This window comes from Odontomachus brunneus, unplaced genomic scaffold (assembly GCF_010583005.1).
Source record: "Odontomachus brunneus isolate Ranch 3 - 2012 unplaced genomic scaffold, Obru_v1 Obru_scaffold_011, whole genome shotgun sequence".
Taxonomy (NCBI): domain Eukaryota; kingdom Metazoa; phylum Arthropoda; class Insecta; order Hymenoptera; family Formicidae; genus Odontomachus; species Odontomachus brunneus.
The window spans coordinates 571439-573980 of NW_022639461.1; the positions used below are offsets into that span (position 1 = coordinate 571439).

General features: G+C 36.0%; 1 protein-coding gene across 15 annotated transcripts in view; it reads left to right on the forward strand.

The window, feature by feature from the left end:
- Nucleotides 1-2542, forward strand: part of LOC116840694 (cAMP-specific 3',5'-cyclic phosphodiesterase) — a 474033-nt gene that overhangs the window by 448314 nt on the left and 23177 nt on the right. The window lies entirely within an intron of this gene.

Consider the following 2542-nt stretch of genomic DNA (forward strand, 5'->3'; position numbering starts at 1 on the left):
CTCTCTCTCTCTCTCTCTCTCTCTCTCTCTCTCTCTCTCTCTCTCTCTCATTTTCGTTCGTCTTAAATCCAAATTTATCTCCGGACTCATCGCCGATCTCTAGGAAGCGGCGCGCGTCTCCGATACAGCTCTGAGCGTCGCGGTTTTAGCTACGCCCGCTCGATCAACGTCAACGAAAATCCAGGTCGATCATTATCGGCACAACTGAGGTGACCAACCCGAATTTTGCGGGACACCTGGATTTTCGACTCTCTATAGAGGCGTTCAGAAAGAACTCGAAGCGGGGCGCCATTTGTTTCGATTTATCACATAACGTAAAAAATAAATAATAATATAAAATTTTATTTATCTTCTGTGTGTAACGAAAAAAAAGTACATTTTATGTTGATTCTTTATTCTTCATTTCTTATGTTCCGTTGATGATTATTTTTCGATTTTACCTTAAGAATTTTATGCGTTTAATTAATTTTTAGATTAATTATTTAATAATAACCTATATTAAAAAATAATAAAACATGATTTACTAATGACCTATATTAAAAAATAATAAAACATGATTTAATAATGACCTATATTAAAAATAACAAAGACATATTCTGTTAATTGTTTGATAATGACCTGATAATGAATAAATATCTCTTATTTGCTCACCTGTATGTTACCTATCTAAACGTATCTAATTTAATCAACCTGTTTATTTTGAAGCAGCGCGAAGCTGAACGTACTCAAAGAAATGATCTTGCTGTCGAGAATGATTTTGGATACGAGAAATTAGCTAAAACAGATAAATGATTAGGAAACGCTGCGATACCGCATATATGTTTTGTATGTAATCGATATAGACGGTGACAGAGAAATTCTATCTGAACTATTTATGAAATTTAGCAAGAAAGTCTTTCTGTGGCACTCATCCAGGTTAAGACCAGTCACACTTCTTACAAAAGTGACTGGTGGGCAAAAAAGACTAGCGTCGAAAGACAAACGAATATTTACTTATGTAATCCTCACACCCACCTAAATTCGCTCGCAGATATTGCCAGAATGCTACTGTTGTAAATGCTGCGCAGCACAAACCATTCTCTAGTATATACGCAAAGCAGCAGGAAATTCTAATTGCGACTCTTAAAATTCTACCTGGACCAGCGAAACATAGTTTTGAGTACGACATTTATCTAATCGCTTCTATTCTTAGTAGATATGTATATGCCCTCAGGCCATAGCGACTATTTTCGCTGGTTATATGTGTGTGTGTGTGTGTGTGTATGTTTACATAGTACTTTAAGCGTTTTTGGAGCACAGTAATTTCACCGTGAGATCATCTATTAGAACCAAATCATAACTTCAGATACAGTTTCTGACAAGTATCTTACTTGCAAGTAAGTTATGTAATTTTTGCTGATGAATAGAAAGAACTTACAAAACTGTAATGGCAATATTGGCAAATTATAACTAAAATTTTTTTACTTTTCTTAGTAATCTCATCATGAGAGTTGTGCTTCAAAAGGTTAAAAGTTAAAAGTCGGTGCCCTAGACGCAATGTTAAGAATATTTTTTTGCTGCATTTTTCCATTTCTCTCCATTCGAAGTGATCGATAAAACGACTACCGTTTTTTTTTATCATAATGACTTCGCGAATCTGGCATATGTCAATCAGCGCACGCGACGATTGGCCTGTGTTTATTGATACTCCGTGTCGATGATCCTCGCGTCAAACTGCCAAACTACGTCTCGTTTGTGTCGTGCTGAGTGATTTGATCGCGACAACGTTCTAACTCGAGTTAGGAGACGTCGCTTTGCGGAATCAGTTTCTGCCCGCAAATCGCGCGTCGCTGACGGTAGTTTTTCTTTAATGGAGACGAGCTTTGAGGGTTCACGTATTGATATGTTGGTGTCACCTTCGTTTTGTATAACATGTTTAAGGTGAACGATGCTGCACTTTAGATTCCGCGAAACTGAGATTCGTCCAAAGTCTTCTCGATAAAGAGACATTCGTGAAGCGTGATTAGATTTTGAAAAAGAAAAATATGTACAATCTGTGAATATCTTCATACATTTCGCGGGAATTCTTATATTGAAATATGAGGCGAATTACGAGAGTCATTTCGTAACACAACAACACTAGGTTGTTGAGTTATTTACAAGAGCTCTGTCATTTTTCTGCATAGAAGAAATTTTGTAGTAAACATTGCTGTAGAACTTTGTAACCAAGGAATAAGTCGACAATCTGCAGTAATTGACTATCCTTTCATTTCGTATGTACTATTTATATCTGAAACTGAAATGAGCTATTAAAAAATCAGCTGTTTCTAGCAAAATCTGCTATGTTCCTTAGCAAAATGGACCTTGCTGACAATTTACTCCTTCTCTATTAGAAACATAGCAAAATTGAAAATAATTTATATAAAAAGGAAAAAAGAGTCTCTGAATTAAATTTTCGTAAGAAGTTTAGATGTTAATAAAAGAATATATCAAAGTCAGAGAGAGAGAGAGAGAGAGAGAGAGAGAGAGAGAGAGAGAGAGAGAGAGAGAGAGAGAGAGAGAG